This window comes from Sarcophilus harrisii, chromosome 1, assembly GCF_902635505.1.
Source record: "Sarcophilus harrisii chromosome 1, mSarHar1.11, whole genome shotgun sequence".
Taxonomy (NCBI): Eukaryota; Metazoa; Chordata; class Mammalia; order Dasyuromorphia; family Dasyuridae; genus Sarcophilus; species Sarcophilus harrisii.
The window spans coordinates 407,774,262-407,787,588 of NC_045426.1; positions in this window are offsets into that span (position 1 = coordinate 407,774,262).

The window sequence follows — 13,327 nt, forward strand, 5'->3', positions numbered from 1 at the left end:
TCTCTTTAACATAAGAATTTTTCCATACAAAATGCTACCTGATATTATTATTAAAGCTTAAATAATCACCCTCACATATTCTTTTTATTGATCATTTAAATGTGTGCTATAATTGTAGTGTACTTTTCTTTACCAATAGAAGTAATGATGAAGTTGACTATAAAAATTCATATTCTTAAATTGATAGAACTGAACATGGGCTTATACAATTCCTTTATGGTCAAAGCACTTGCTTGTGCAAAGTGAGTTACTGCTCATTCTTTATGTAAAATTCATAAAATAAAGGATACTGCGGGATGTTATTTTGCATACTTGTATAAAAATATTTATGTACCCTAAATCTTTTATATGAGTTCAGTACTTGCGAACCAAATGTTTATTTGTAATTAGTTAGTATATTAAAAGATGTAGAGGTTGTACGTGTATATGTTGCCAATGTAGGTTATGTGTATTTTCATGGATCTAACTAGATGTACCTTACAAGAAGACTTGCATAGTTGTGTTCTGTTTTCTTGAAGAAATTATATTTATCCTCTAGAATTATATTTTTATCTTCTTAAATATTTTTAGTTTAGGAAAAAATAATTTTGATGTTCATAATGTGTTCTGATTGCTATCTATTAATGGGAAGGAGATTCCGAAGTTTTGTTGAAGATTTACATTCTTTACCACCAAATACCAGTAACACAAAGACCAGATGCAGTGAATTGAAAGTAAATTTATCTAAGTCAATAGAAAACTGAATCACAGAAGTTACCAAGATGAAAACATGCTAGACAATACAGAGGAAATTAACTTTCCTCCAGAGATTAAGATACCTCATCTCAATCAAGACATTGCCAGATGTCACCCAAAGGAAAATTCCCAAAGTCTATTATGAAAGGCTGGTGATAAAGACATGATTGAGTCTTTACCAGGTCCTCAAACTTTTTAAATAGGGGGCCAGTTCACTGTCCCTCAGACTGTTGGAGGGCTGGACTATAATAAAAACAAAAACTTTGTTTTGTGGGCCTTTAAATAAAGAAACTTCTTAGCCTTGGGTGAGGGGGATAATCGTTCTCAGCTGCCGCATCTGGCCCGTGGCCATACTTTGAGGACCCCTGATTGAGAGACTGATTTCTCTACATATTGATTTCTTTTGAGAGCCTTTCTTTCCCTTTAGTAACCTCTCCCTAAAGAGAATCTAGAACCTCCGTTCTTTTCTGAAATTGAATGCCAGAACACTAGGCTTTCTCTTCTTCAAAGCTCTACACTTTTATACTGTCATGGTGCCTTAAGTTATCAAACTTCACCAATTAGAAGAGTCATATACAATTGGGTATCAAGCCCTTAGATATAGATATGGCAATATACATGCACATATGTGTGTGTGCATGTACCGTTTTCTATCGATATAGATGATAGAAGTAGCATATAAAAGTACATATATGTCATTTGACATCAAGAAAAATAGGATCTGAATTTTAGCTTTTCTTTTCCATGTTCATAAAAAGAGAGGGAGAGAGGGGAGGAGGGAAAGAGAAAATGAGGAAGAGACAGAGAGAAAGAGAGAGAGAGAGAGAGAAAGAAAAAGAGAGAGAGAGAGAGAGAGAGAGAGAGAGAGAGAGAGAGAGGATGTGAGGAACCCTGAAACTGTCTTTACTTTGGGGTAAACACTCTCCTTGAAGGGGAGAAATTCCTTGAACCCTCGGAGAAGCTCTCCCCTGAGAAAGACCTGCCCCAGAGAATCAAGATAAAGTGGTTTCATTCTGTTATCTAGATGGGACTAGTTGAGTCCAGGACCATACTACATACTTAGCTCAAACCTAATTTATGTCATTTAGCTTAAGATCTAGATTTCTGTTGGCCCCTATTGAGCTGAAGATTGACTCAGGACCACTCCCAGTAAATTGTTTCATTGTACTAGAAATCTAGACCTGGGGGCAGTGACACTCATTCAACTGAAACTTTTATTCAATTTGGAGATTTTGGTCTGATTTCAACTCAAACTGTTCTCAGCCCTTACAAAAAGTTTCAAATTATAAAAGGGGGCAACTTGGGCAGAGGCCTAAAGTAGCTTACTCAGCTGCTAGGGCCCTGTCCACTGAGAAGGTATTCTCTTCTCAGTGCCAGACTCCGTTTCCCTGACAGGACCTTGCAGAAGGCCAAAAGCAGGACATGCCATGCCAAGGAACCTCTCTCTCCTTGGCATAGCTGCCTTTGAGAACCCTCTGCCCTCTGTGAAGAGACTCCCTCTTTTCAGCATTAACCACTCATTATCTTTCTGCCAGGACTCCTCTGCTAGACCTTTACTTCTCTGTCGGGACCTTGCCACTAAGGAAGTCAGCCTCCTAGCCCATTTCCTAATTACATTTATTTATTTTTAAAGGCAATGGGGGTTAAATCACTTGCTTAGGGTCACATAGCTAGACAGTACCTGAGGTTAAATTTGAACTCATATCTTTCAGACTCCAGGGATGATGTTCTATCCACAGCACCATGTAACTCTGTCCCTCTTCTTTCTCCTCTCCCTTGCTCTCCCCAGTCCTTTCCCTTTCTCTCCTCCCTGCCCATTAATTTAAATCTGGATTGACTGCCCTCTAAAGTGTTGAGTGTTGCAACCAGTATGTTTAACATTTAGTGGCAATAAACTTCTTTTTGCCAGTCTAACTTTTCAGGTTTGTAAATTCTCTTGTGAAGGACCTGTGTCACCCAGAATGGGTTCCCACAACTCTCTGCCCTGCACCGAAGAGAGAGAGAGAGAGAGAGAGAGAGAGAGAGAGAGAGAGAGAGAGAGAAGGCAGGGGTGGGGTGAAGAAAAGATAGAGATGGAGAGACAGAGAAGCCTCAAGCAACTGGTTGTTTCCTAAAGCTTAGGTCTCTTCCTACCATCTCTCACTTGCATATGATAGATTGTTGTGAAGAGCATAGTGTCCCTTAACAAACAATACCAGCCCAAGGAGGAAGAATGGCTTTTAAGGATTCCTGATTCCTGTGAATGTCATTTGTGACTTGCTTCAGCACCTAGTAAATCTCTGATTCAAGACTTAATTTCATTTCAAAGGGATCACAGAGCCAGCATTCCTAGATCTATTCATATCTCCTAAGGCATTGTTTTCTCTAGCTACCCTGGTGATGAGAACATATGGTAGTGAGAGAAGGGTTATGTGACATTTAAAAAATTGAGAGACATAATTTTGGGGTTGGTTATTAGTCATTTTTTAATGATACCAGCATTTTAATAAAAAGAGGTCAGTTGCACTCTCCAAGTGCTGAAGACAGTTTATAGCAGGCTTACAACTTATATACTCTTGGACGAGGGATGTTCCCAAGAGTGACAATCAACTCTGACTGCTTAACAAGTAATGAATGAATAAATATTGCTAAGAGGTTCTGGACCAGTTCTAATCAACTTTAATTATACCATTTAGTTCTAAATTACCTAGCCTTGAATAATCTATTGAAAGAATTTATCTCCACCCAAAACTGAGTAGAAGGTTGGGAGGCATCTGATCAAGGCTGAGGAGAGTTAATTCAATCTCATTGTCAGCAATATCCTTCAAATAGCATCATAATCATTATCTTCATCAACATGACCCTTTTTTTAAGGGGCAGCTTATATCTTTTAATTACGTGATTCAAAAGGAAAAAGGATAAAATTCACTAATTCATTGGAAACTATTTAACTAAAAGATGAACTATTCTTTATTTTTGTTTCCAAATTAGTTTAAGCTTTCAAAGGAGTGTTTTTTAATCTACCACTGAATTTCAAAAGTATCAGTCCTCCCCAACAAAAGTTTTAATGCTAGGAAAAACACTAGCATTATGTTTTACCCATGGTAGGTTCTCAATGAATATTTCTTGATTTAATTGAGAAGTTCATTTGCATGGATTAGAAATCACAAATGTTCCAATTTCCTTATCCATTTGGATTGGAATGGTATGTATTTTGTTCAGTAAGATTTATCAGATTTATATTCCATCTATATGACTATATCTATAAATTGACATCTATATAGAATAGATAGAAGACAGATATGGATACATATATTAAAAACAGGAAAATTTTCAGAGGAAATTATACTAGGAAATTTATATTGCTGATAAATACTTGCAGGTCAATTTTTTTGAGGTGAGGAGCTGGATCTTTCTTCATTTTATTCAGGGGGGGGCTTTTCTTTTTTGAGGGCTTTAGGGAGAAACTTGGAGAAGTAGCCTTCAGCACATTGGACAAACATGTGTTCTCAGAAGACTGCCAATTCCCTCTACAAAGGGTCATTTTAGTTTGGAGTTTGTGTTCAAGGGTGCCTATAATCTTCTTTTCAAAATTAAATTCACATTTATGGACCCAATAATACTGCTTGATAGAAGAATCATTTTTTGTATTCTGGTCTAGAAAGGGAGGCACAGCAAGAAGCTCTCAAAAGTTACAGGACTCCTGTGTCACTTGTAAAATTACTTCTTTCCAGAGGCAATACATCTATAAAGTACAAAAAATATAGTACCAATGTCCACTAGGAATTGTTATAGCCTCTTGTAGCTACCTAAAACACCTGTTTTTGTACATCTGTGTTGCTTCATTTCTAAAGTTATAGCTTCTAAAATTTGAAGCTAGACTTGAACAACTACCTGCAAAATATATACATATTCATGTGAGCATATCCATATTATCATATATCTACATATGTATATATGTATATTTATTTGTGTAAATAGAAATATGTATATCTATCTCTATAATAACATAGACTTTTTTTTTAAAGATATCTTTACTGTATCTGTAATGCAGAAGAAACTGAGCAAGACAGAGATTAGAGACCAATTTAATAGTTTATTTAATGGAGAGATATACTTCGACCAATGCATTCATGGTTGGTCCCCGGGCTGGACTAGACTATCACCTCAAAGAATCCAGCCATGAATATCAGCTAACAAGGTTCTTTTATAGGGTAACAAGACCAATGACCTAATGGGGGAGCTACCTGGGTGGGGATGACCTAATGGGGGGAAGTACCTAGGATGACATAATGGGAGGTAGTGGAGAGGCTCCTGATATGCTAATGATGTCTAAAATGGATAAAGACCTTTATCCCAATAAACATTAAGAGGGAATAAGTATAGCCTAAAGTCTAAGTTATAAGACTTTTATCCTATCAAACATTAAGAAGCAATGGTTATAGCCTGAGGCGCAGTACCAAAATCAAACATTAAGAGGGAAAGGTTATAACCTGAGGCAGGTAGGACAATGGGGAAATTGGGTCAGGACATTAAAAGGGAACTGTGGCACAACATATCTATATATTTCCATCTATCAATATCCCTGCGTGAAGATATCTAGAGAGGGAGACAGAGACACAGAAAGAGAGATAGAAAGACAGACAGACACTAAGAGACAGAGGCACAAAAACAGAGAGACAAACAAAGAGAAACAAAGTCAGAGACAGAGACACAGAGAGATAGGGATACAGAGTGGTGGAGATAGAGCCAGAAACAGAGAGATACAGACAGACAAACAGACATAGAGAAAGACTGAAACAGAGACAGAGACAGAGGGAGAGACAGACAGAGACAGAGAGAGACAGAGAGACAGAGACAGAGCAGACAGATATTTAGAAGACCTATGATTTTATCAGTTTAAGGAATATCTTGTGAGGAACTTTCTTTTCTAATACAGAGCACCACCCCTGAAACTTAAAAGTCTTAGCAATTTCCTTTAATCACTGAGGACTTAATCCCATGCCCACAGTCATATAGCTAGTGTATGTTCTAATTACAATTTAGACCAAGGTTTTCCTGTCTCTGAGGTCAGTTCTGTACCTACAGTGCCTTGCTGCATAGCCAGTAAAAAAAAAAAAAAAAAAGAAAGAAAAAATCTATTTCTATATTTCTTTAAATACACACATTTTATATAGACATCTCTTTGAGAGCCCATATTTGTACCTAGATTCCTTCTGTCTACCCTGACTGCTTCAGCAGAGCCTGAGCCTGAACCTTCTATCTCTCAGGCTTCTGGTATTTGTTTCCCAAAATATAGGTGACTGAATAAAGATACTGAGGTGGGTGTTGCTAGCCCCAGAGGTGACCCTTTGAATTTGAGAGTTGTTTAACAGATTTGTCCTGCAGGAGCTGAACTCTGAAACAACTTCCTGGAGGAGACATTGAAAACTGCTGGGAAGCTAAGCTTAGACTTTTTTCTAGGTTGACAGATAATATGCATCTCCAGGGATTGCTCTGGCCAGTGCAGAGCTAAAGTAAAGCTGAAATGCCTGTTCAGCAGTCTTCCAATGGTTTTATGTTTCAATGTTTTAAGTATTCACCTTCTAGGAGAATATAACACAAGCAGTAGATTATGAAATCATGTTTTCAATATTTCTAAATTATTTTAAGCATTTGTAAATCAAACTTTTGAAACTAATTGTATTTTTTATGATGGAAGAAATAAAATATGGTTTCATATGTGACTATTTTGTACATTGAATGCTTTTCTTCAAGGGACCTTGTTAATACTACTTGCAAAGACTCTAGACATAATCCATAAATATGTGCTTTAAGAGATTTTTTCTAGAGCTCTGAGATAATGTGCATAATAAAAATAATAATTAAAAAATAAACCTGACCCTCTCACTTCTGGGTTATGGATTTTATAAATATATTTAAACATATATATTACACACACATTTGAAAGACTGCATGTATATGTATAATCATATATATATATAAATATTATATAAACATTTCTTATAATATTTTAAGTATGAATCATTTTGAGACTTTGCATTTTATGCATTTGTTTTTTTATGGAGAAAAAAAAGAGTTGTTGCATTCTGATGTATTTCATCAATTGAATACTTTGCTTGAAGATATCTTGTTAATTTTTTCTGGCAAGAACCTGGATATAAATTAAACTTATGCCTTAAGAGATTTTCCCTAGAATTCTGGTGTAGGTACATAAAAAGCCCCATAATTAAAGAAAAATCCCAATTTACTATTCTCCTTCACCCCAGGTCATAGAGTTTATAAACATATTTATCTATACATACTTAGACTTATACATATATGTATATATCATGAATTTTTGTTTTTATTTAGTCAGTTTCAGTGAGACCCAACTGTTGGTGGTCTCTCTGTGTTGGTTTGTTTGTTTTTTTTAGCAAATGTACTTGAGTGGCTTGCCATTTCCTTCTCCATCTCATTTACAGATGAGAAAATTGAGGTAAATTGTTAACTGATTTGCTTTGAGTCATTCAGCTAGTAAGTGTCTGAGGCTGCATTTGAACTCAGATTTTCCTGACTTCAGGCCCAACACTCTTTCTATTATGACAGGTAGCTGCCCATGTATATACACAGCACACACACACACACACACACACACAAACACACATATTTGTATGCACATGTACACATTTATGTGTATAAAAATAATATGTTTATGTACTTTATGTACACCTTGATAGTCAACTTAGGTAGAAAGAAGATCTGGGTTAAATTTTCAGTCCTGCCACTAGCTATCATGAACATATTTCTTACTGCACCTAAATGTCACTTTTTTTCTTTTGTAAAAGGGTAGTAATAAAACCTATAATCCATGAGCTATGGCTCATGAGGTTGTTGTGAAAATCATTTTTATTTATATAACTGCTTTGTAAACTTTAAATACTATGAATGTCTATAAGAATAATAAAAATGTTATTATTAAATGAAAATGTCCATACAAGTATAAAGAAAACACAGAAAGAGATTGATTGAAACTAATACTTTTTAAAAAAATTGTTCTGTAGTCACTGATGACATGATTTACTCTATTATTTAGAAATGAAGGAAAGTTACAGAGAAGGCATCTTTTTAAATAAATATTTCTCTCTTTATAGACCAGACTTGTGATTTTATTGGTCTAGGAATTTCCTTATGAGGAAACTTTTTGTCACCTTTTATTCAAAATACATATTGTCTTACATATTTTCTGGACACTTAATGGCAAAGTGGCTCACCAGAATTGCACAGTCAATAAGTTCTAAAGCTAGATCTTGATAAAAAAAAAAAGAAAAAAAAATTATCCTATTACTCTTAATGGAGGTAGGGAGAAAAGAGGTAAACGTGATAGAAGAATAAACTCACCTGTAAATGCTGCCTTGGAAATTGTTTGTTTTTCCTCAGGAGAAATGGACTAACTGGAAGCAAGGGCAGCATGCTATAATGGATAGTGTAATCTTTGAAATCAAAAAGACTTGGTTTAAGTATTACCTCTGACATATGCTAGCTGTGTCATCCTGGGAAAATCTTTTAATCTCTTGTTTTCCATTAAACTAAGATGCTAAATTGATCATGTCAACAGTAAGATAACATTTTAGTAATTTTATTCAGATACTCCTTACTCTCTAATTCTTTTTTTTAAGTGTTATTTTCAAGAAAAAGAAAAATTTCAGTTGAATCATAGAATGAAGATGACAAACTTCTTGCAATATAAAATCCTTGTCAATTTATACAAAAAATATTAATTCTTAAAATACTCAGTACTCTTGTCATATTAGCTTCCAATCTGAAGGACAGAATTAGGCATGTTTCTGAAATTCCTTGTGGAATCAATCTACATCTTCCTGTAGAAAGGCTTTCTTTTCCAGAACAACACTATTTCTTTTCCTATCCTGCAACATTTGGCAGTTATTAATTCTATTCTGCCATATGAAGGAGAAAGAGGTTGAGGAGTGCATTGTAAATATTCTGCCTTCCAAAGCATTTAAGGACTTTTTAAACTTCAATGATCTTTCTCCTATTATGTCTTACCTACTGCAAACAAACAAACAAACAAATTAATAAATAAAAGGCAAATTCTCATTCAAATCAGCTTTGTTGGGTATTGTCTCAAAGAGAAGAAGAAGCAGAACTTCATTGCAGGGACCAAATAGAGATTTTAGAAAGATGAGCCTTAGAAGAAAAATACCTGAAGTTCAAAATAAAAGAAATAAAATATAAGACTTTCTCATAACTCTAAAGGCCTAAAAATGAAAATTAAATGAAGACAATAAAATGGAAAGCCATGGCAAAATATATGAGAACAGAAGCCTACAATAAGCTACTGCTTGAAATAAATGCATCTTTAAATATACAAAGATGAAAAATGAAAAAATAAAATAAATTTATTATGCATTTTTTTATATAAAGTAGGCATTGTAAAGGTTCTATCAGACAAAAAAAATGCACAAGAGCAATATGAATAAACAAGGACTTGAATCATATTGATAGAAAGCTTAGAAAATGTAAATACTTTCCCCTCTGGCTTATCCTTTTCCTCTGGATTTAAAAACTATCCTTTTGTTCTTGGGTTATCAATATGCCTCCAATTCAGTTGCCAGAAATCTCTACAATATATCTGTTGTGCCACAGTTCCCTTTTAATGTAGTGACCCAGTTTCTCTAATTGTCTTATTTAGTTACTCTACCTCAGGTTATAACCTTTCCCTCTTAATGTTTGATGAGATAAAGGTTTTATATCTTTAGGCTATAATCATTCCTTCTTAATGTTTGACAGGATAAAGGTCTATTCATTTTAGATGTCATTAGAATATCAGTAATCTCTCCAGTGCCTCTCTCCATTATGTCATCCTAGGTACCTCCCCCCAATAGGTTATCCCCATCCACTTACCTCCCTCATTATGTCATTGTTCTTGTTATCCTATAAAAGAGTCTTGCTGTCTGATATTCAGGGCTGTATTCTTTGAGACCATAGTCTCATTCAGCCCTGGGACCAAACATGGATCATTTGGTCCCAGTAAATCTCTCCATTTAATAAACTATTAAATTGTTCTCTAATTTCTGTCTTGCTCCAGTTTCTCCAGTAGATTACATATCTAATGTTTCTAATATGTTTTTGTCTTCCTCTTCTAAGAACGTTAAGCCTCATTTCTGGGCACCTCAAATCAAAGAGATAAACTTTCATCTTATTTTGGTGTACCCCAGTTTTTAATACTATTTTTCCAGTTTCTCCTCATCATACCACCTAAAACATATCTCTCTTTTTTTTAAAATAATAGCTTTTTTGTTTTCAAAATAGATGCAAAGATAGTTTTCAACATTTACCCTTGCAAAAGTTGTGTTCTGATTTTTTTCTCTCTTGCCCTCCTCCTCTAGATAGTAAATAATAATATAGCTCTCACTCTGGATACAGATAGCTCTTTCCATCACAAGTCCACTGGCAATACTTTGAAAAATCTCATTGTTGAAAAGAGCCATGTCCATCAGAATTGATCATCACAAAATTTTGTTGTTGCTGATATTCCATAACATTCCTATACCATAACTTATTCAGCCATTCTCCAATTGATGGGTATCCACTCAGTTTCCAGTTTCTTACCATTACAACAAAGGCTGCCACAAACACTTTTGCACATGTGGGTTCCTTTTTGTCCTTAAGATCTCTTTGGGATATAAGTCCAGTAGTAACACTACTGGATCAAAGAGTATGCATTGTTTAATAACTCTTTGGGCATAGTTCCAAATTATTGTCCAGAATAATTGGATCTGTTCACAACTCCAAAAAGCAATATATTAGTGTCCCAGTTTTCCCACATCCCCTCCAACATTCATCATTATCTTTTCCTGTCATCCTAGATGATCTGAGAGGGATGTAGTGGTTCCTCAGAGTTGTCTTTATTTGTATTTCTTTAATCAATAGTGATTTGGAGCATAAAACATATCTTTTCAAATGAAATTTGTTTGTCCTCAATCTCCATTTGAATGTCAACTCCTAGAGAACAAGGATTGTTGCACTTAATTTCACTTGTATCCCCAGGGCTTAGCACAGTGCCTGACACTGTAAGAGCTTAATAAATGATCTGTCTATGTACTTATCTAATCCTCTGTTTAATCTAGTTATCAGCAATCAATGAACCAGAAAGCATACAGAGTAACTTAATAAAAGTTTACTAAATTAAAAGCAAAATGGAAATGGAAACACAAGAATAATAATGAAAATTTATTTTTTTTTCTTTCAGAGGTGGTCAAATCTAATAGATTAAAAAAAAAGGAAAAATCAAAAACAACAAATTATTGGAGACTTTAGAGGTGAAAGACATGACATTTTTTCAATTGGGATATAAAAAAATTAATCTTATTTTTCATTACCAAATGGTACCTTTATAGATATAGATAATGACCAAGAATAAGAATAGTACCTTCATAATTATAGGTTATGACCAAGAATAAGAGCTAGAATTAAACTAAATGCTAAATATATACTTTTTAAAATGTTATGTGATAAAGTACTAATTAATACAGTGAATAGAAGTAAAAGACACAAATCTAAATGGAGACATGAAAACTGTTTATTAATTTTTGCTAAGGCAATTGAGGTTAAGTGACTTGCCCAGGGTCATACAGCTTAGAAGTGTTATGTGTCTGAGGCCAGATTTGGAAATCTTTTTAATATCCTCCTTTTACAATTGGGGAAACTGAGGCAAACAGATGTTAAGCAATTATCTCAGAATCACACAGCTAGAAAATATTTGAGGACAGATTTGAATTCAAGTCTTCTTGTTCCAAGCCCAGTGATGGATCTCCTGCTTCCACATAATCAGGAGTAGATGGCAGGCCTTTTGTTAGGCCATAGGAGTATTCAACTAGATTTAGTCCTGACTCTCTCCATTGCTCATATTTCAGCCTTTTTTTTTTTTCATTTGCTCTGTTTTTAGACTCCTTAATTGATAAGTCTATAAGTTAATGAAAGATAAGCTATAAAAGGAGTGGTCTTGGTGCCTTCAACTATTAAAAGCCAAGTGGCTCCAAAGGTGCTCTTGATTTTTACTTTTTGTTTTTTTATTTGCTGTTTTCCATTCTAGGTGAAAGGGAGTGCTATATCTGACCACATGAATTTTGAAAGATCAGAAAGCATACCTCAGGAATGTGGAAGCTGGCATTCCTGCAAGTTTTGCAAGCAGCCCAGTATTGATGTCCCAAAGGACAAGGAGAGATTTGGGGGGTGACCTTTTAGACTTATGGCAACAGAAGCCAAGAACTGACCTGATAGTTATGCTACATTTGGGCATGAACTTGGTAAGACCAATGCTGTGGGGGGAAAACCCAAATCCCAAAACATAGCTAAGTATAATCTATTCATCATGACCACAGTGACCACGGAGATGTAGGGGAGATCATGGTCCTAGATATTGGGTAAAATGTTTGAACATTTGTTCTAGTTAATACTAGTATTATTACAGAATTATATAGACTATATAGAATAGAATAATAATAGAATAAACATTTCTGTAAAAGTTAATTGATGTAAAGTAATTAAAAGGATCTAAAGAAGTAGTCGTTAGCAGGGAACAAAACTCTGGACAATGAACAATGGAGACATGATAAGTAGAGATATTGATAATGTACAGAACAGATACACACAGCCTTCAGGATATACAGAAACCCTGAGGGGCAGATGGACCTGGGAGAGTGAGACAGAGTATACTGATGATACTTATAAAGACCACAAACTGATGAAAGTTAGAGAATAACAAATAATAATTTACAGGTACTGGACTAAAAGCCAGAGTCAAGGGGGAAGTGATTGCTGCAATATAAACCACCTTCACATTTCTTACTTATATATTAGGTTCTTAGTCACCCAAATTGTCCTATTGTATTATATGCATAGATCATTCTCTTCTTGGGCAAATTGTAGCAGTAGTTTTCAGAATATGAAGGCCTTGAGGGCTCATGTTCTCAGAGGTTAGTCTCCTTTTTAAATGACTGTTTCAAGTAGCCAAAGGGATTTAGGAACTGGATGGTGAGAGTTAGCAGAGATGAAAAAGTCTTTTCTGTATGCAGATAAAAGACAGACCTTTTCTGAGAGGCAAAGATTCAGTGAAAGCAGCTACTCCTAAAAAATAATGCCTTCTGTAAACCTGGTCCAGATATTTTAGCATGTGCATGAGTCTTGATAAATCAAAAGTATAAAGTGAGTTCATTTTGGTCCAGAAGCACTTTGTCATCCTTTGCCCTCATTTCCAACAATATCCAAAGCAGTTTAAAAGTTTCCAGAGGGCATGGACATAAAGTATTATAAATGACATGTCTATAAAATCATGAATATATAGTACTTTATTGTTGTGGCTTTTTATAACTATAAATACACATGATTATTGCCCACTTCAAGAAAGTCCCATGTGGGTGGGTGAGGGCTAAGTACAATACACTTATTCTGATAATTCTAACCTTGAAAATATTTTTAAAACTCCTATTGAAAATGTCTTCAGAAACAGTTTCAGAAAAATAATGCAAGAACATTAGTCTGGATAGTTTTTGACCAATGAATCTATTACTGAACTTTTTCATCCATCTATTCCTTTCATAAACAAAGGTAC